Source organism: Harmonia axyridis, chromosome 2 (assembly GCF_914767665.1).
Source record: "Harmonia axyridis chromosome 2, icHarAxyr1.1, whole genome shotgun sequence".
In the NCBI taxonomy this organism is placed as follows: domain Eukaryota; kingdom Metazoa; phylum Arthropoda; class Insecta; order Coleoptera; family Coccinellidae; genus Harmonia; species Harmonia axyridis.
In genome coordinates, this window is record NC_059502.1 from 46,836,630 (window position 1) to 46,858,832 (window position 22,203).

Below are 22,203 nucleotides of genomic sequence, written 5' to 3' on the forward strand. Positions count from 1 at the left end.
TATGTGCAAGCGGTTTTATATATACTTAGACTCGCTCTGCTCGCCGAAGGGGCTCCGCCCCTTGGACCCCGTCACTATGCCGGTAGATCCTTCACTGGGTATCCCTCTAGAAAATAAAAGATTTTTTCGGAAACCTTGTATCGTTAGCTGATTTCAGACGATTCACTCGGTATACTATGCTGATTCTAGGGTGGAATTCTGTATGATTTTTTTTCCTAGAACATACCGTTTGGCCCTTGTTCACATGAAAATATTTGATGCAAATAACTTTCCATGACGACAAATCAAGGGCGGTCCTAGCCTTAAATTTTGAGGGGGTTCGCCGTTATGGGCTTCGAGTATTTCTATGGGACCAAATCCCAGATTATATCGATATCAAGCCTAACCTCTCAAAAATATTTATATTTAAATATTCATATGAATATTTATATAAGGCGTACAACTTTGCGTCCGCCGTTTTGCAATAGATGGCTGTAACGGTAAGTGGTAGTAGAATAGTTATTTATAATACAAGTGCAGAAGGCATTGATATTCTTCCATGAGTTCAAAATTCAAAAACGAGCCACGAAGTGGCGAGTTTTTGAATGAACGAGTGGTAGAATGAGCCTTCTGTTCGAGTATTATATATTATTTTCTCTAATTCATTGCATTCTTATTGATTTTAATGAAATATTTCCATAAATATCATTTAGTGATGTTTGGCTTGAAAAATGTTGGTTGGCAGAACTGATTTTTTTAAGGCAAATTGATGAATTGGCGGATAAAGCCGGGGCGGAAAGTTCGGAGTACCAATATATAATAATGAAATATAACCATGAAAACTGTGCTTTTCTGATATATTCTCGCACGATTTTGTTCCACAAGATGTGGAAGAATGAACGGAGTAACCACAGAATTAGAGAAATAAATATATCGTAGATGTCATACAATAAGTTTAGGTATTTGTGAACATAACGCCATTGACATGTTAGTCGATTTGTGTCTGCATCATAAAGTTATTCACGACTAACCATGTTAGCTTACGAGCCAAATTCTCGTCATTTGCGGGAGGTTTCAATTTTCTACTAAAATATGAAAAAATCCGCGGCTGAGGTTCATCGAATGCTTTCAAATACCTATAGTGAGAACGATATTGGTGGAAGAACGTACCAACGATATTGTTTATGTCTAGGTTTAGTTATTTTCTGGTACATCTGTAAAATGGCTTGTTCCGTTTGATTAAATAAATAAAGAAATAGATGAGTGGTTTCAACGCTTCAAGAATGGTGATTTTGATTTCGAAGACCAGCATCGCGATGGAAGAGAGAAGTTTTTTGAAGATGCAGAATTGGAGGCAATAATTGATCAAGATTCATGTCAAACGCAACAATAATTGTAGGATCAATAAGAGTGACACTAAAAGCCATTTCAAAACGCCTGAAAGTCATAGGAATGACTCAGAAACCAGGAAATTGGGTGCGGTACGAGTTGAAGCCGCGAGGTGTTTGAACGACGTTTATTTACTTGTGAACAGCTGCTTGCAAGACAAAGACGGAAGGGGTTCTGCATCGGATGGGGACTGGAGACGAAAAATGGGTTCATTACGATAATCCCAAGCGCATGAAATCATGAGGATATCCTGACAATGCTTCCACATCGACGGCCAAACCGAATATTCACGGTTCTAAGGTCATGCTCAGTATTTGGTGGGACCAGCTCGGCGTAGTGTATTATGACTGAAAGAATCACAGGCGATCGTTATCGAACGCAATTAATGCGTTTGTACCGAGCATTGAAAGATAAACCGCCGCAATACAACGAGAGAGAAGATGAATTGATTTTACTGCATGACAATGCTCGACCCCATGTTGCGAAAGTAATCAAGATATACTTGGAAACGTTAAAATGGGAATTCCTACCCCACAACCCTACCCGACGTATTCTCCAGACGTTGCTCCCACGGACTATCACTTGTTTCAATCAATAGCACATGGCCTGGCTGAACAACACTTCCGATCTTATGAAGAAGTAAAGAAGTAAAAACTTGGATCGATTCGTGGATCGCTTCAAAAGATGACCAGTTTTTTCAATTCGTACGCTGTCCGAAAGATGGGAGAAAGTAGTGACCAGCGATGGGCAATACTCTGAATTTTAAATGCATAACCAGTAACTTACAATAGAGCCTCGAATTTCGCAAAAAATGTTTTACACTTATGTATTTGTTGTATTATAATACCATTATTTACTTATCAGGGTTTTAACCATTCAGGTAGAAATTTAAAAAAAATTAGATTGTTTAATATGAAAAAAAGAAGACAATTGGCAACTACATCACAAAATCTAATTTGGTCTTCAAAACTTTGAACCCTTTGAGAACCTTGTAATCACAGCGTCCTCGTCAACATCAATGTCCCTATGAATGTTCAGGAGGACAAAATACTCCATAAAAATGGAAGCAAACTACTAAATATGTCGTTTTCCACTGAATCTTATTATTATCCTCTATGATAGAAAAACTTTATTCAAATCAACAGAATTTTCTCACACCAAAATATCGCAGCGATATATATCGATATTTTACTCTTACATATTTCGATACATTTCGATAGTGTCAGAAAATATCGATACAATATATAGATATCGATAGTTTCCTGACCTTTGCCCATCCCTAGTGTGGATTTGCCGAACGCAGTCATAACCATAAACAAAGATTTCTCTATGACCATAATTGTCAGTCAAACTCAGACGCATGTCTTAAAATTTTGTTCGAATATAAATCGTATATTGTATTCTTTAATAATGAATAAAAAATAACGGATATCAACCAAATTCTCAGATCTCATTTTTCCAGAAATGGCAATTTCTTTCTTCGAAGAATTTGGGAGAAATGAATAATCAAAATGTGAGCGTCAGTCTTTCAAGAAAGTTATTCATGCTTATAGGTTTGTAAAAAATTTTTAGAGAATATTGAATAATAATATAATCCCAACATTAAGATGTTAAATTAGCACATTTCTTCTTTATAGAGACATGTATGATGCATAAGTCCAAATTTAATTGATGATTGGGTGGGAAAAATTGACAAAAAAAGTTTATGTTTGTTAGTTAAGTTGTAATCCTTTTTATGGTCCTTTTTTTTGTTTATTTAATAGTTACAATAGACAATTATTAGCATATTTTTCTCTGAATTTCAACTTTGAAAGAAAATTTGTCATTTTATGTCTTGCCGATGAAAATATTGATATTCTTGTAAGTCAATTCAAAATGAATAATAGATATATTTTAAGGGCTATCATTCCATTGGATATTTACTTGTGAGCCCTAAAATGAAGTTACATTTATTCAATTGACTCATTAATAGAAATACTACCTGAAATAAAGAAATTGCATTCAATGTTTATTTTCAGTTTTGACAAATATTGAATTTACATAATCGTTCGATAAGATCTATGAAAAGACCTACAGTGAGATTTTTGTTTTAGGAATATTCAGTATAGCTGTAATAAACAAACTGAAAAGAGGCAGAATGAATAATAGATCTACCTTTCGGATACCCATATCTGAGAAATCAGGTTATAAGAAGTCCCTCATTTCCAAGGTTTATCAATACATTTTTCAGTTGAGCAGCAAATTATTCTTCTATTCCATATTTTGTGAAGAAATACAATATAATTGCAACAATTTGAAGGACCTATTGGAAATTCCTGACGAACTAAGGAGTTTTTTAGTATCTGAAGATTGTATTGATGCTATGTTATAGAACGAGACTTGTGGCTCTGGGTTTTACTCAGAAGTGAATTAAACAGGGCAATTTATGTCCTATATAGTAAATAAAATTTTGATAGATATAAGTTTCAAAAGATCAACAACTGATCATAGTATTTACATAAATCAAAAAATAACTGGCTTACTATTGTTGCATTGTACGTGGATGACATTTTTGTTTTAACTAATGTTAATTCTGAATGAATTTTCTGATAGAAAATTTTATGATAAAGAAATTAGGGGAAGCTAAAAAATGATTAGGGATGAATATTACTAGAAATTATGGAAAAGGTAGTAACGCTATCGATTATATTCTTCAAATATGTATTGCAATAATTCAACATGTCTGATTGTGAACATGTGAAAACTAAATGGAATTTTAATTCAACAAAAGAGAGTTGTAATGATGAACCATATAAGAAATTAATAGGTTTATTAACATCTTTAGCAGTATTAACTAGTCCTGATATAGCATACTCTGTTAATTTCTTGAGTCAATTTAATAATTATCTCATTGTTGAACACTAGAAAAGTGCAAAACTCATTTCAAGATACAAAGATCATTGTTCAATTTTTACTTCAGTCAAAAGGAACTGAGTACTTGAAATCAGTAGTAAAATTGTATCGGCCAATACTATTGACCCATATTAGTGGGTTCGATATCTACACTGTCTTGATTTTTTCAAATGTTAACTTTGGATCTGAATCAATGAATAATTTAATTTTTACCAAAATGAAAAGCAATGAATAAATCAGTAGGATAGCATTTTTGAAATGGCGATATAGCACCTATTTCCATAACGATTAAAAGATTGGAAACTTTAGTGAAAATAGGTAGGTATCAACATTTTTATACAAATTTGATCATTCATTCATGACATGGAAATTTCCAATAAATAGTCTGCTTTTTGAAGTATTTTATACCTTCTTTGAATTGCTGGAAAATTGATACCAATTTCGAAAGTGACTGCCATTTTAAAATTTTTCATATACTGAATGATCCTTCAAAATTTATTTCTGTCGTAACATTTTGACTAGTATTTCAACTGATATATTCCATACGTTATTGAAATCAATATCTTTAAAGTACTATTCAAAAGACTTATAATGGAATTTAGAAGAATATATCTTTCTCAATTTCATAGTCATATATGATATGATGCATAAGTCCAAATTTAATTAATTCACATCTAAAGTGAATGTTATTTTTAGAAATATTCAGTATAGCTATAATAAACCAACTAAAAAGAGACATAATGAATAGACTTGCCTTTCAAATACCCATGGCCTATGTTACCTCATAAGCAATTACCTATAATATCTTATCTTGGTGAAACCTTTTTGAGAAATCAGGTTATAAGTTTTGGAGTCTCTAATTTCCAAGGTTTATTAATACATGTTTCAGTTGAGCGGAAAATAATATAACAGGGTATATATAGTTGAAATTATTAGTATGAAAGATTTGACTTATTCATTATAAATTCAACAGCACTGCACTCAAATTCTTCAAAAACGGAGTGGTCACTTATATTTTTGCACTCCTCTGTCGTAAAAGTGTATAAATTTTAGATATTCAAAAAACACATGGAAACTTTTGAATGTTATCTGACTAACATGGCTCTTTTTTTCCAGTAATAAAGCCAATTGTGAATTATCTATAAGGAGTTTTTCTATCTGTTTAATACTGTTTCATAGTAGCACAACTTTTACTCCAATCCAAGACTGAATTGATGAATGAAGCTTCTGTTCTCTTTGGTAGTTCCATCTTCTGTCGCAATAAATTCAAATTTTCACGAAAGGGAATGTAGTTTTATAGTTTGTGGAAAATAAACGAAAAATTCCTGAAATAAAGTAACATTCATCCAATTAATTCCAAATAATACAAACACTTAAAACAAACCTGAATTGAGGAAAATGCATTCGATGATATCAATGTTCATTTCCAAATTTTGACAAATATCTATCGAATTTTCGATTCGCCGAAGACTTTGCATTTTATCTGTCGGCATTTATTTAAATATTGAATAACAATTTTGGAAACTGCAAACTTTTTCAAGAACTTTCATATATCGAAATGAAATATTTATTATTAACATGACACTGACAGCCAAATTGTCCACAGATACCACAGAAATATGGGACTTGAAATGTCAAAATGATCCGAAACACCCCGTATACTCGAAAACCGCGGGGAGAATCTAAGGTTTGGGATTTTTCCCGGGATCTCCAGACGATTTTGAGGGGGGTCTTATTCTTGTCATTTTTGCTCTAGATGGTCCCGTTTGGGCTGTGATTTTACGTTTAAAGTTTGACGTATATGTGCAAGCGGTTTTATATATACTTAGATTACATCTATAGAGATGCTTTCAGTTATATTTCTGTTGATTGCTATGTCTAATATGTCGGCTTTTTCTCTACAGGAATGAGTTTCTTCCGACGGTGCGATAATTTGGATATTTCTGTTTTCCGAGTATCTTCTGAGTGCTTTACCTCTACTGTTTGTGGTTTTGCAGTTCCAGTCTGTATTTTTGGCATTTAGGTCTCCTGCAACTAATGTTTTTCCGTTGCTTTTCTGGAGTTCATCCAGATATTTTTTTATTGGACTGTTTCCTGGAGGTATGTATGTGGAATATATGGACATGGATTCGTTGTTTTTCTTTTTGATTTCTATGCCTATTCCTTCTGCTTTGAATTCTTCGTTATTAGGAGGTAGTGGGTGGTGCGTAATTTCTTTCTTGACTAGAGCTGCTACTCCACCTCCTTGCTTATTTCTGTCTTTTCGATATGTGTGGTAGTTCGACAGGTTGAATGGTTTCCCGTATTTCAGCATCGTTTCTTGAAATGGGATTACATCAGGGTGATTTTCTTCGACAAGAGCTCGGAGTTCTTCCTTTTTGTTGCTGATGCCGTTGCAGTTCCAGGATATAATTGTGATTTTGTCTGGTTTGGTTCTCATATTATTGTTGTAGGTTATAATAGTTTTACTATCTGTCCAATTCTTTGCGTCATTTTGGTTGTTTGATCTTCGCTCGGCTTTAGTTCTGCGATTTCTGTGAGTAAGTATGCAAGATGTTCGACAATTTTCGGTTTGTTTCCATCCTTCTGGGAGCTGGATTTCTTTTCTTCTTTGATGGGGCTGGTTTTCTTTTCCTCACGCTGTTCTCTTAGAATTTCTTTTATGGTTTTGGTTTGGAATTGCTCAGTTCGCCATTGGTGAATTTTTTCCGGTAGCTTCTTCATTGGTTTTTTCGGGCACTTGATTGAGTTTGCGGGGTGGGCTCCACTGACAACGGTGGCACTGGATGATTCCTTTTCTTCTTAGTCCCTCCATTTCAACGTTTATGCTTCTTATCTTCGGTAGTTCATAGATTGATTTGTATTTCCTATCGATGTCTATCAGGATCATGGGCAGTTCTTTTCCTTCTCTGCCCTTCATCTGTGTGATTTTCCTTGCTGGGTACCCTTGTTCTTTCAGGTCATTTTCGATTTCTTCGATGGAGAATTCAGTCGGAACGCCTTTCGCTACAACTTTCAGTGGTCTCTCGTCTCTTAATGTGAAGGTGGTCATTTGAATATCCTGTTGTTCCAAATTTTTCCTGAGGTTTCTATAGTCTTCGATGGATTGAGGTTGTACTCGAATACCATATGGTGTTGAGGTTGCTCTGGTGTAGTTGATTTTCTTGAGTTTCATCAACTTCTCTACTTCAGCCCAGTCTTCTTTCTTTTTGATGGTGATTGGAGTATGAGCCATTTTTTCCTCTTGCTCACCTAACCATTTGACTGTTGAATACTTCCTTTTTTGTATTGCATTGTTCTTATCGCTGGTGTCGTTTTCTTCTGGTTCGTTGTCCATTGTTTCTTCGGATTCTTCAAATCCTTTTTCTTCGGTGTCCATTTCTTCCGTGAGACGGGAGTACCGGTTGCTGGTGCTTGTTTCAATCGTCATTGGCGTGCTGGTGGTTTTCGCTTTCTTCTTCGGTTTTTGGTATTCTTCTTCAATTTGGCTTTCCGTTTTCGGCTCCAGTTCTTGTGCTCTAATTGTTAGGTAGCGCAAGATGTTCCTAACGGTTTCGTACGATAACCTGTCCAAGGACGGTTCTCGTTTTAGAATTTCTTTCTCACTGGCTGACATAGCTAATTACTATGTTTGTATCGCTGACTCTGAGGAGTGCTCGTTCGATGACGATGATATGATCGAATTATTCGCCCTGAAATGCCGAGTTTTATGGGCATTCAGGATGTTTTCCATTCGACCGTTCCAACGCCTTTCTACGGATCCCTAAGGGGTGTGGCTTTGATCATTCCAAGTTTTTACACCGAGTTCTTCTGTTTTAGGATTTTCGTTCTCGGACGGAATATTTCCGAGGAAATCGATAGATTCTCTACAATACCATTTCTTTCAAGGTTATCTTACTCAATTTCTATTGAATTTGAAAGTTTGAATGGTACTGGTCGTGATTTATAGAATACTGGCTTGGCATTAGGTTTTAAAGATAGCTAGGCCATCTAGAGCAAAAATGCCTCTCCTCAAAATCGTTTCGAACCCCCAGGAAATCTTCTAATTCTTCGTTTTTTCTTGCTGTTTTCGATATGCGGTGTGTTTCAGATTATATTTGACAAATCCCGCGTTTCTCGACTTTTCTGACAACCTTTTATACTACGGCATAACAAATAATTATGTCATTAATCATTCCAAATAATACGAATTGAATTCTAATTTTTTGTGAAAGTTTGCAATTTCTCAGATAAATATTTCATTTTTAAAAACCGTCAGTTGAATACAAAGAAAATAGATTTTTCAGAGTGTTGATCCTTTGCTAGACTTTCACATCGAATGATCTATTCTCAATAATGTGGTAAAATCCGTCGTGTCCTTTTAGTTTCGGAATTTTTCAGAGTGAAGTACTTTTTAACATCCATGACGATGACTGTGTAATTTGCAAAAGAATGGTGTAATTTGCAAAAGAATGCGTCTTGAAGTACGGCAATATATCGATATTCGAGCTTACTGATTTGGCGTATATGTTTGACTTTTTTTCTCCCTTACGATATTTTACACCTCTTCTCTTCAGTTGCTTGAAAATTGTATCCTTGGAAACATCGTAACGCTTTAGTTTTTTCAATAACTTTATTATAATTTGATTAACTGATTCGCTTTAGCCCAGATAAAAATCTAGGTCTTCCATTTTTCGGAAGATTTAGGCATAGTAAACCGTCATCAAGTTCCTCACATTCTGGATATTCCACGATGTTTCTAATCTTCAATTGTTGAGATATTATGATGCAATCGGTTGCGTAAACTGATCTGTCATTAAAATGACAGATCATGACTGTTCTTTTCAAAGCCTACTTGACATTATGAATTTTTAACATTTTTCCATAAATTTGAAATTTGTGACATAAGTTAATGACACATTTTGATTGATTTGATTAGGAAAGGTATGCTACTGTCGAACATGCCTTGAAATTTCCATGTCTGATTTCATTTATGGCCTATACTGTATATAAACTATTCCCCATACTATCCAAATAATTATCTGACATCGATTGAAAGCTGAGATAATCATCCCACAATGATCTGCTCAACCATATCATATATACTTTACGAGAAGCTCAGTCCAGGCGGAATTTTTATTGCCTTCATCTTGAAACTTGTAAATTTGATACAATCAGGATTCCTCGATGAAATAATAATACACCGTTTTTATTTCTATATTCTCCGCTTAACACAGACTCCAAATTGTCACTTAAAATAACGCACCTAGAATTATATCAAACGACAATCGCTGTTGCGTCTTGAAAACATGGCCAGCCTTTGATTCCTCACATAAATAAGAAAAATGACGAACATATTGTTGATCGTCAATTAACATTCTCCAACCTACTTTATGGGATATAAAAGAGTAGAATTGGTCTATTCAGGATTTTAAACCATAATGTCCCTAATCAACAGAAATGATGTGTTATATTTTTTGTGGGCACGAGTGGAGACCGGTTTGAATTTATTATATTTGATAGACATCTCCTGCGTTAGAATGTTCTGAACTCTATTCGAATATTATTATCGGACGATTCGCTATATGGCGGAGGAAGAATCCGAAAAAAGCGTTATTCATGGATATTCCTAAGAAAGAATTAAGTTCAATTTCTTCTATCATTGTATAGAACAATAAGTAAACCTTCAGCTATTCTAAACGAGATATTGTCAGATATGGAGAAAATGAAAATGGACAAGGAAAAATAACAAGATGCAAATTAATTCGGAATGTTTTGATATTGTTGATGTGATAACAATATCCTGTTCATTCATTTAGTAATTGATGAAATTATATCACAATTTTTCTCGAACATTTGGAATATTTTGAACTATATTCTTGTTGATCAATATTCATCAATATCACTTATCAGCTTCAGATTCAATCACTTTGTTCAATTTGATTTTTTATTCGCACTAAATTTCTAGATTATTACTATTTATGAAAGATTTCTCTTAATTGACATTTTTCTTCAGATACATATTGTGTTAAAAAAATAAAAAAGTTCGACATATCAGGTAACACTTGGGATAAGAAGTTTTACCCTTTCTTTTCAAAAAGGGACTGTAGCTGTAGAATGCTGTTTTGGCATTGGATCTGCTAGGCGATCAATCTGATCACAACAAATCTCAGCAATTATGGTTTGTGTACCTGTAGATAATGGAGGATATTATCCTTTCATGACGAGATAACTAGCGAGAAAATTTTGATAACATTTTTGGTAATTAGCGGACCACTTAACCGATTCAACAACTATTTCCGATTGTTTGGTGAATGAATGGTACATAAACTTGTGCTTTCTATGAGGAGAAGAAAATGTCAACAATATAGGTTAATTGATATTTTATGTTATTTCAACTTTTACATGAACAATATTTCTTCTATCAATGACATGATAAGGATATATCAAAATTGACATAAAACCACACACGAAGTGTGGTTATACCTGTTTCAAAATGAATTATTCATTCCTCAGTTATTGGATTCACCGAATGTGTGAATTCCTTTTCTACTGAATACAGCTATTTACATGAACAAATTGAGTATAATATTACAAACTTTGACTGCTTTCAGGCGTGAGTTTATTTACATAACTTAAAATATTGGATCCAGTTCTTGACATGATTTTGTTGGGTTTTTCTCTAATATATATTTTTATTGATTATATTATGTCAGAGAAACAAAGGAATTCAATTAATCAAGAAATAATTATTTACAGTTTGAAATGATATCTAAGTAGATTTGGGAGCGTTATCTGCTTTCATTTAATTGATGACAAAATCATAAATATCCTAGTAAAATCAGGAAATATTAGTTTTCCTACAACTGCTATGGAAAGTAGCGTATTCTTCATAGCTTACTCAATTTCAAAACAATGTATTGCTCATACTGTGGGAAATATTATTTCTCACGGCACTTTGCCTACACCTCGCTTGGTAGACCAATGAAATTGGGCTTTTGAATCGTTTCTATGGAAACGCAATAAATTAGCACATACTGTTCATTTTGATTTGAATCAAGTTCATTACTTGAATTATTGAAATTTGTGCAGTTGTAGGAAAAGTATAGTGTGCAACTTGTAGAGAAAGTCCTTCTCTTGCTCGTGTGTTTGCGGCACTCGCCTTTCAGGCTCGTGTCACAAACTTCCACACTCGCGAGAAAAGTTGGACTTTCCCCACTTGTTGCACAATATACTATTTAAGTGTTATTGCGGTGTCTGCAGACTGCACTTCGGTCTGCTCTGTAAATGACTGCAATGTCGAAAAGGCAGCGCAAGACCTATATTTATATAATTTCGTGTTCTTGATATAAGCGCTCGTCTCCGAACAGATTGCTTGATCATTTCGCCACAATCATGAACGCCGTTACAGAAGTATCAGTGTGATTGCACTCTTCTACAAATGAATGATCGAATTGAAATCGAATATTTTTGAAAAATATTTATCTACTTCGAATACAAGGGTGACAACACTCCATGACGCCTCAGGAATTGAAACTCTGAAGGAACACCTAGATGGAATAGCCTCCAAATTCAATGAAAAATCCTGTTATGTGAGCGAACTGGTTAGTCGGATAACAAAAGTTCGATTCTATGATAAAAATTGAAATTGTCAGCATGTTCTTCCCTATGAACACCTACCAATTTTCTACAAAGAATATAAACAGTATTCTAAAAAATAGTCTCAACACACCAAAAGGTGAAACTTAAAATCCCACATCAATAATTTATATTGAACAAACTAAAGCAGTTTCTTTTCTTTTATTTACCTGTAAAAACAACGAAAACTTAGATTTATAAAAAAATACTCGATTTGTATAAAATTTCAATTATACCACATAAAAAAAAGATAGGTAAACATCTTATGTAGGAACTATTATTGTATAGGAAAATATGAAAACAATTAGGTATATTGTATGTATTGTATATATTTTAATGTTTAATAAATCTTTTCTGATTTTGATTCTTGTTTATGATAAAATACTCACTAAAAAGGTAGGATCTGGTAACAAACCTTTCTTCTTAATCAAAATGAATTTGAGAAACTCAATTAACACATCAATATAGAGAAAATTTTAAAATCAATCAAACAACTGAATACTCAAATGGATCAAGCTGAGAATCCAGTTGAAAATTCGAAATATCCTTCAATTTCATTTCCAATCTTGTAGAGGAGGGTTCTAAAACAATCGAACGGTATAATATCCAAAATTCACGAACTTTCACATTTTCTAAATTCAAATAAAATAGATATTATTACACTTAACGGAACAAAATTAAGAACTTTCGACCAAGTTGACCTTAGGGGCTCCTAGGTAGTTGGAAAAGATCGCCCAGATAATTCAGGTTATGGTTGAATTATGATTGCTGTCAAAAACGGAATTCCTCTTACCCCAATACCCTTAGTAACGAACTGCCCTATAGAGAATAAAGGTATTGAATTAAGTAATAATTTCAATATAATAGCTGTCTACAACAGTTCTAATAACAAAATCACTCGAAAGTGTTTAAATAATCTCTGTTCTGAAAACAAAACTATTGTTCTTGGTGATTTGAATTCGAAACATGAATTATAGAACTGCCATTCTCGTAATACCAACAGAATAACACTACTCAATGTCTTGGAAAGAAAAGATTACTGTTTCACAGAAGACCCTACCCATTATCCTTTCAGTGATAGAAATCCTAGTAATCTTGACCTGATAATAACAAAGAACGTCCCCAACCTAAGTACTCCTGAATCTATACCTTGCCATCCGACCATAATGTAATCAAAACTACCGCCGAAGGATTTATAAAGGATCAATCACCAAAAATGGTTTACGATTATTCAAATACAAACTGGCAAAAATATCGTCAGATTTTTGATGAACAAATTGAAATAAATAACTCGATAAACTCTATTGAAAACATAGAATACGAACTAATAAAATTTACCAATGCAATTAACTTCGCTCGCGACAAAAGTACCAATAAGAAAAAAAATTATTCCTACGCAGACAAATTACCAGCAGACATAATAAACTTAATACACTAGAAATAGATTCTGAAAACAAACAAAAATGCATTAATCAAAATAACAATGAAATCTTCAACAGAAGAAATAAGGCAAAAAATTAATACTCATCGAGGTAAATAGTGGGATGAAAAAATTAGTAAACTAAAACTATCCGATAATACTCTTTAGAAGATGACAAAACTTCTCGGTAAAAAACCAAAAGACATCCCGACACTTACTCTCAACACAAGAAACTCCATGACAGACTTTAAGAAAGCAGAAATTATTTCAGAAACTTTTGAAGCGAACCATAAAACAGTAAAGAAATTTACAAGAACGTTAGAAAAATAATTGATGAATTCCTTAGTAGATCCCACGGCGATAATGAGTACAAAAAATACTACACTAACCCTTCCGAAATCAAAGCATTTATCCAAAAATTACCCACAAACGTTTCCCCAGGTGAAGATCAAATTGAGGAAAAACTTATTAAAAATTTTTTTAAAAAAGCAATAGTCCAACTCAACTACTTGATTAATGCCATCGTTCGTTTACAATATTGGCCGAGTAGTTGAGAAAAGGCTTGTATAATCCCTATTCACAAACGAGGGAATGACAAAACGTACCCTTAAAATTACCGATCAATGAGTTTATTTTCAATGATCAGTGAACTTACAGAAAAAATTATTCTCAATAGACTGACAAAATACTAACCGAAACTAAAATGCGGGATCCACATCAATATGGATTTGAACAAAAACACAGCTCCGTACAACAAATATGTTGAATAGCCGTTTCAATAACACGTTAATGCTGTTTCTAGATATAAAAAAAGCATTCCATAAAATCTGGGTCGAAAGATTGATAATCGAAATGATACAACTAAAACTGCCACCTTTCATCATTAATGAATTCTAATTTGGAAAAAAGAACTTTTCCAGTTAAAATGAATAGCGCAATATCTCGACCACAATATATTGAAGCAGGCGTTCCACAAGGATCAGTTCTTGGACCCAGACTTTCAATCTGTTCATACATGTTAGCAATTCATAATATCTGTAAACCTCCAGCATATAATACAATTTCCATATTATAATACTAAGACCATTTAATATTGAGATCATATCTGTCTCTAGGGAACAGGCGTGTTTCTAAGTATATAATATGATCGAACATAACATACAAGCGCAACTACGTGCACTCCGATTGTAACGGTCATTTCATTACCCATCACGAGACAGTCCAGTAAGTAAATTTTTCAACTATGTTTGGTATAATAAACTTTGCATCCTAGACGACTTTTAATTATTACATTAGAAAATTTCAACTTTCTCCAACATCAGAAGTGGGATAGGATTTCTTTAGTTTTCAGAGAGATAGAACTTCGTTTTAATTACCGAAGAAATCGAGAACTTGCGTTTTTAACTTTGAAGTTTATTTTCGAAATTAGTAGTATGCCAAAACTGTTGTGAAAAATTGCAGTCCAAAATGGAAAATAATAAGTGCGACGCTGTGCAACCAGCAGAATACGCTCAGATGCAGATGATGGAGACTTAGGGGCTAGACTCGCTAGACTCAAGATGATGGAAGTTTTGGCCAATATGTCTAACACGAACAAGGCGAACGAGGGGATGATCAACAGCCAATTGTCCTTTACACAGTTCGATCCCGATGATACTCCTTTTTCAACAAGAGAGTGGATCGAGGATATCAATCGACTTATTAGTGAAACAGGTATGTCTAACATAGTAGTTGTTTTAAAAGCCAGTCACGCGTTGAAATGGGGTGCAGCAAAATTTCACCCCAATTTGAAACCTTTAGCAAAAAAATTAGTCAACATTTTCTAGAGATTTAGTGATTGCATTTCTTGAGAAGGGAACACCAGCAACTAGACTTCAAGCGTGTATGGTCATTAATAGTTCAACATTTAATTCATTTGTAGAGTATGGGCACGCCAAACTGTAATCAATCAAAAAATGTTTTGCTGGCTTTCCATGGGAGATTAATTTGAGTCTATTAACCCATGATATAGAGATCCCCGAAGTAAAAAATAGAGTCGCACTCCAATCACCAAACAATGAAACGAAAATTCTAAAATTGCTTTCCACCTTTGATGGTAGTATACCCATTACATCAAAATGCCTAAATACGCCAATTGCATATACTTCCTCACATGAAAATAGAAAAAGGCCACGTAGCTAGAAGACTGAACCATTCAGAGGAAATTGCAGAAATGGCAATGATTATGGTCACAAAGCATTTGATTGCAAATCGCCAAAGAATCGTGCTTTTCATCTGTACACTGCAAAATTTATTCCATTCTGTAATCTGTGTTGGAAACGCGGACACACTGTTCAAATTTGTTATTTCAAACAAAATGAGAAAAAACCTCAGAATAAACATTTATAGCTAACAGTTCTTCATAAATTAGTCAATACCCAAACGGAAAACTCGAACACAAAGATAAAATAATTCAAATTTCTTATCTCATTGATGAAGGTTCAGATATTTCATTGATAAAAAAAAGTATAGCAGAAAAATTGAATTGTAGAATAATGCCTACAGCCAAGTCCATAATGGGAATTGGTATGCTTGAATCAAAAACAATAGGAGAAGCGCAAGTCTTATTAATGAGCATTGATCATCAAAAGAAATTGAATTCAATGTTGTTGCGGATTATGTTATTCCTCTTCAATATATTGATGCTTTGATCGGTTAAGATATATTCAAAGGAGAGGATATTCAATTGAAAATTACCAATGGTCGCGTTGATTTCGAAACGTCACTGAGAACTTCTTCAAAAAACTTTTCACTCACATGCAAAACCGATTCCGAAATAAATTTGTCAGGATTGAACGAGCAGTTCTTCTTCTTCTTCTTCGTTTTAATTTAAGCCTAGGGCTCAACGAGCAGTTGAATGTCAATATTATGGAAAGTATAAAAAATGCATTCAAATCTAAAACTTATGTGGATACCACAGGCAAATTGAAAATTCAATTGAAGGTTGAGTCTCCCGTCGTTTTTTGCGCTAGAAATCTAGCATATCAAGAAAGGCTTAAGGTTGAAGAAATAATAAACGACCAGCTAGAAACAGGAATAATCAGATCGAATTACGCTAGCCCTATCGTCTTAGTCAGAAAACGTAATGGTGAAATCAGACTTTCTGTAGATTACACAGAATTGAACAAGAAAGTAGTTCGTAATATTTATCTACTACCTCGAATTCAGAACCAAATAAATCTATTGACAAACGCCAAGTTTTATTCGAAGCTCGACATGAAATCAGGTTTCCATCAAATTGACAAAGAAGATTCTTCCAAACATATCACAGCTTTCATTACTCCCGATGGTCTATACGAATTATGTAAACAGAATGCCATTTGGTTTCATCAATGCACCTTCACGCTATCAGTCAGCAATTGATAAGGCTCCTGGAGATTTCAAAGAAAAAATTGCCCTAGTATATGTAGATGATATACTTTGTAATTATGAAAACATCGATGAAGGTATTGTTGATTTGAAGAAAGTCATCGATACGCTATATGAGTATGGTTTTTCTCTAAATTATGAAAAATGCAAATTTTTTAACTCTTTCAAGTACAGTGGTTCAAATTTTGAACCACGCTTTTTTTGTACGGTGCAGGACGGTGGGGTAAAATTTAAACCACCATATATTCAGTCTTCTACCCAAAAGGGACACGGGTTTAAATCGTACACCACTATTGCGGACCGTTTATTGGGTTATACAGAGTATTATGACTCATTTTGTTTTGACTGGAAACGGTTGTTCATTCGAGAAATGCGTATGATTTGTATCATTCCGCCGCGGCCGGCTTACGCGATATTCTTTTAGTGTGAAAACGTTATTCTTTTGAAAGATACTTTAGAAAACTAGTGGAATATAGTCTACAGGACTTATTGAAGGTATGTGTATATTTTTTTTGGTTGTATACCTTGATTTGGTGCGTTTTGAATCACAATTTTAGGTGTTCAAAAATTGTACCACCGTACTGCAGTGCATTATGAATAGAAGGAATGAACCTCCCTCATTCAATTTGGTCGGAATGTCAGTAGATGAATTTTACGATGAAATTGAGCGAATTGAGAATGGTGACTGTGTTTCGATACCTTCCAATAATGTTTCGGACAACGACAGCGACTTGGAAGACGATACGGTCGAATTACTGGAAGAGGAGGATGGCAATGTAGAATTGAGCTTTCATTCAGATGAGGATGAATGGAACACAAGTGACAATTTGCCATGATGGGCATAAAAAAATATCGTCGGTGAGACTAACAGAAAGTACACATCAACCAATGAGGACAAGCCGCAGAAGATGTGCGCATTGCAGCACAAAAAGTCAGATGTGAGAACAAACTGGCAATGCAGTGTATGCCAAGTTCCCCTGTGACTAGGGAAAAATAAGAGCTGCTTTCAAACTTATCATAGAAAATTATTTTATATAAATGTTATTTGAAAAATAAAAAAAAGGCAGAATTCAGTTTTATTTTTTTTTCGAATGAAATCACTCACATAAGTATGCTGGTTCAAAAACTGCACCACCCACTATTTTTTTGTTAATCGACTTCAGATTTTTTTTCAAGCTTGATTTACTGTCATTATGATGTAACGAATCAATATGTCCCATCAATCTTCGTTTTTTCGAATAAAAATTTTCTTGTACCGCTAGGGTTCTATTTTCACTGGAATTCCTGTACCGCAAAGAGTTAAAACATCTACCTATCCAATTTTTAAGCGTAATAATAGAGCGTGGTACTGTGAAACCTAGTCCAAGTAAAATTGAAGCAATGAAAAATACATCTCCCCCAACGGATTTTTATAAAGGGTGTTTTTTTTAGAGCTATAGAACTTTAAATTGCAATAAATCAAGGATGAATTATTCGATTGACATGAATTTCATTTATCCGCAAGATAATCTTGTGGCATTACATTTCAAATATGATTTCTGGCATATGACCGCCACGGCTGGCTCGGATGTAGTCCAATCTGGACGTCCAATTTTCGATGACTTTTTCCAACATTTGTGGCCGTATATCGGCAATAACACGGCGAATGTTGTCTTCCAAATGGTCAAGGGTTTGGGGCTTATCCGCATAGACCAATGACTTTACATAGCCCCACAGAAAGTAGACTAGCGGTGTTGAATCACAAGATTTTGGAGGCCAATTCACAGGTACAAAACGTGAAATTAGGCGGTCACCAAACGTGTCTTTCAATAAATCGATTGTGGCACGAGCTGTGTGACATGTTGCGCCGTCTTGTTGGAACCACAGCTCCCTGACATCATGGTTGTTCAATTCAGGAATGAAAAAGTAATCATGGCTCTATACCGATCACCATTGACTGTAACGTTCTGGCCATCATCGTTTCTGAAGAAGTACGGACCAATGATTCCACCAGCCCATAAAGCGCACCAAACAGTCAGTTTTTCTGGATGTAACGGTGTTTCGACCTACACTTTAGGATTAGCTTCACTCCAAATGTGGCAGTTTTGTTTGTTGACGTAGCTACTCAACCAGAAGTGCGCTTCATCGCTAAAGAAAATTCGCTCATGAAAATCGGGAACAACGGCAATCTCATCCCAGCAAACACGTTACATCACTTGGCAGTTTCGCGAAGTCTCAAATCGCACATTGACAGATATCTTCATTGCGATTACGCATACTTGTTCTAAACATATTTATTTTGCGACATTGCTTTGTTAACAACAATTCGAAGATGCAGTGATAATAATTTGAGGATATTAATAAATAACCACAATGCCATCCCCATAGAAAGTGGTAAATTAGTAGTTAAAAAGTTTACCATCGAGCGACTTCGCAACGAAGTCTTTTTGAGAACTACACAATGTTAACATGAATTGGATGATATTTCAAATCCTTTTTGAGTGGGTCACTTTATGTTCCCAATGTGGCTGTTTATTCTGGTGAATGTAATAGTAATACTTTGCACATTATTATTTTCAATTATCCATCTGTGGCACTGAAATATCCAGCCCTCAAAGAGTCCGACGAATATTTATTTATTCTCCTTCATCTGGATGTAATAAACAAAAACAAACGATTCAGAGCAATCCGAGAGGTCGTCGGTGAAACCAGAACGTGATCCTGATAGAAGCATTTTTGCAACAAAATACAGATTACGTATTCACTTAGTCCGTTTTCTGGCTGATCGAGCGATATTTCGAAAACTACAATAGCTATAGGCTTCCCGTTTTTTCAGTTTTATTTGTGCGTTGGTGTCTGCCATGTGGCTGGTGATATAGCTATATCACCAAAAAACCAATAAATTAAAATATATATAGTATTTTTTTATAAGTGGTCAAATGAAGACCGGCTCTGTTTGTTAATTTTATTATTTTATGAGAGATAATTTCACTTTTTTGTGACGTTTGTTTTTTTATATTAGATTGAATAATTATTTATTATATGGATGTTTCATTACTTCATTTCCCATTTCCAAATTGTATGTACAAATTTCTACAGGATTACTTTTGTGATATCCATAAAATAGTCCCTTTGGCACTATACAGTGTGTTTCCAAATTGTATGTATGACTTTATACAAGATATTCTACATATTAAATAAATGATATTCTATATACGAATCCTTGTCCGAATTTGAACAATACAAGGCATTTGACCTATATTAAATATCATTTATTCAATGGGTAGAATATCTTGTACAAAGTCATACATACAATTTGGAAACACACTGTATAGTGCCAAAGGGACTTTTTTATGAATATCACAAAAGTAATGTTTTGTGGGGATTACAGATTCCTGCGTTACGGTCATGGTGGCGCTGCCAACCAGGTTAACGCTTCCCCCAACAGAGGGCGCAACAATCTACTTAAGCCTCGAAGTAAGCATCTTAAACGGAGATAAGCCGAGGAATCCCAGTCAAATCGCAACCTACATCATGTAGCAATTAGTGTCTTGTAATATATCTGTTCTATGTTTTATTTTTTAACCGTCTTACTAGGAGTAGGCAGATAGAGGCCTAGATAGAACACCATTTATTTTTCCCGCTAACTAGGAGTAGGCAGATTGAGACCTAGTTAGCGCATGTCCCGTTATAGTTATCCCGAGGTTAATCAGGAGTAGGCAGATTGAGGCCTGATTAAACCCCACCATCGACCAAGTCGTCACGCTGTCCCAAAACTTTTATTAAGTTCAAAATTTTATCTTATATGGAAGTCAGTATGTGTACTCTATGTGTAGTGAAAAAAAGAATAGAATTGAGAAGTCTAATAATGATATCCTAATGAAATCATAATCGAACTTCCTATTGAAATTGATATAATGTTCTCTATGTGTGGTGAAAAAGGGAATGGAATATAGAGATATCAAAGAGACCTCGCATGAAACGACCCAATGTGGTTATTAAAAAGACATTTATTGACTCAAAAACTTCCATAAAAGTGACAACAAATGGATGTTTTTTTGGGGATATTTTTTCATATAACAATTTGAACAACACAACGACTTGAAATGCGTACATGATGTCGCGGACATTTCGCTGCAAATGCGAGCGGGAGGCAATGTTTTTAATACATCGCATGCGAGCTTTTAGTTGCAAAGTTACTTCCATGGTACTTCACAGTTACCTCCCAGTGTTTGCTGGGATTTTGGGCCCATTCGACGAATCTACGCCTTACTTGATGATCGTTTGGCTTCAATTCTTGCACGAGTTGGATTTTGTGAGCACGCAAACCAAAATCCTTCCGCAAAATCTTCCATAAAGTAGATGGACACAGATCCAATTCCTGTGCTCGATGGCGGATAGACAATTTCGGGTCTTCCTCAATGCTACGCTCTACAGCAGCAATAGCTTCTTCTGTACGCACGGCGTCTCTGGGGATGCGAGTTATCAATGAGTGTAAACGTGGTGGGAAAACGTTCCAAGGTTAATCGAATTAACTGCTCTGATGGACGATTTTTTCGACGATAAAATGGACGTAGTGCGCGATACGTATTCCGCACAGAACCATTATTTTCGAAATAAAATAGCACTATTTGCAAGCGTTGTTCAGGCGTGAGTCTATTCATGATGAATTGCCAAACCAAACTGAGAATAAATCACTTGACAGCTGTTGAATCGGTCGCCATCTTGAACAGTAATGCCAACTTAAAGTTATATAGACCTCGAAAAAGAACACCCTTTAATATTTTGGATTTTTCTGAGGATTACCAGAGAGCTGTTTGAATTTTTTTTTCGAAATCGATAGCAGATACGACAAAACTACAACAGATCAAAAAAATGTTGTACTAGACCAGAGTTTCTTTACACATTTTTCTATAGAACCAGTGCTTCATCAAAAAATAGTTCTGGTGGAAAGAAGTAGGTACCCTTCCAGAAAAAATATCACCCTGTAGATTTGCATACAAAATAAGCATATCACAAGATGAAAACTTCAAATCGATCTATGTCAATTCAAGTTAAATATTTTGTGAGGGGAAGGTGCTATGAGAAAAAAACTTTAACACCGGTATCTCAAGACCAAAGCGTTTGCAGATTCATGTTAGTGGACTTTTTTCTCAAAATGATCCGAGAAATCTGTCATTTTCATCTGTACACATTAGGACTACCGTTAAGATATAATCAATTTAAAACTGATATCTGCACAATTAAATTGCAATTTGAATGAATCACAGACAATTTTTCGATGCGAATTACTCTGTTCAGTACTTGATGAAAACCTTAAATTAAAATATCTATGCCAATTCAAGTTATATATTTTGCGAAGGGAAGGTGCTATGAGAGAAAACTTGAACTTCAGAACCTGTATCACAAAAACAAAGAGTATGCGGATTAATGTTATAGATAGGACTTCTTTCTTGAAATTTTCAGAGAAATCTGTTATTTTCATTTGTACCCTATATTGAATTGAAGTCTTCAAAAAT

At 34.5% G+C, this 22,203-nt stretch overlaps 1 protein-coding gene and 1 long non-coding RNA gene across 2 annotated transcripts in view; both read left to right on the forward strand.

Moving 5' to 3' along the window:
* Window positions 1–22,203, forward strand: part of LOC123673717 (vitamin D3 receptor-like) — a 307,940-nt gene that overhangs the window by 165,719 nt on the left and 120,018 nt on the right. The gene's annotated exons all lie outside the window — the stretch shown is intronic.
* On the forward strand, window positions 16,856–17,776 carry LOC123673719. Its single transcript, XR_006746536.1, has 2 exons — window positions 16,856–17,200; window positions 17,263–17,776. It is a non-coding gene; the product is annotated as an uncharacterized LOC123673719 (long non-coding RNA).